Consider the following 724-nt stretch of genomic DNA (forward strand, 5'->3'; position numbering starts at 1 on the left):
ATGGCACTCTTTCATCGCTGTTGCCCAGTGCCTGAAATTTCGAGAAGTTTTAAACAGAGATAAATATTATTTCTAACGAATACAATTTCTAATATTCGTACACATCAGGACGGATAATGATTTCCTTTATCTTTCTATAAAAATAAAGGATGTAGTAAACGTTTATGCATTTTTAAAATATAAATGTAAAATGAACTAATTAATCAAACATTCTACTAACTTAAGTTATTATTAATAATAATAATAATAATATCATCATTTTAAATTGTCTACTTCATTCCGTCAGTATTTCTTTTTTCTACATTTATTAGTTCGTGCCTGGCAGTCTTTGTTCAACCGTGGCCTCTTTATTATAAAATACATTTTATATAAGACCATTTTTATGCCCTGCACACAGACAGACTACCTCTCTTCTTGCGCTCTGTTTGGAGACCATGTCTATTGTTCTATTATGGAGAGAGAGAGAGAGGGAGAGAGAGAGCAGCGGGGTGTGTGAGCTCAGAAAGGTGGATGAGCGCGTGTGTTGGTTGCGAGGAGGAGAGAGCACGAGATGCTGCTGCTGCTGCTGACACATTCCTTGAAAGATGTGTAAAATGGCGCAAGTATGTTGGAGCCACCGGCTGTAGTTTGGACTGCGAGGAACTGATTTACTGCTTTTCCATCCTTGTCTTCGCTCTTGCCTCACCTTCTTTTTTGCATCTCGTCTAATTTTCAATGTGATTAA

The sequence above is a fragment of the Garra rufa genome, chromosome 3 (assembly GCF_049309525.1).
Source record: "Garra rufa chromosome 3, GarRuf1.0, whole genome shotgun sequence".
NCBI lineage: Eukaryota > Metazoa > Chordata > Actinopteri > Cypriniformes > Cyprinidae > Garra > Garra rufa.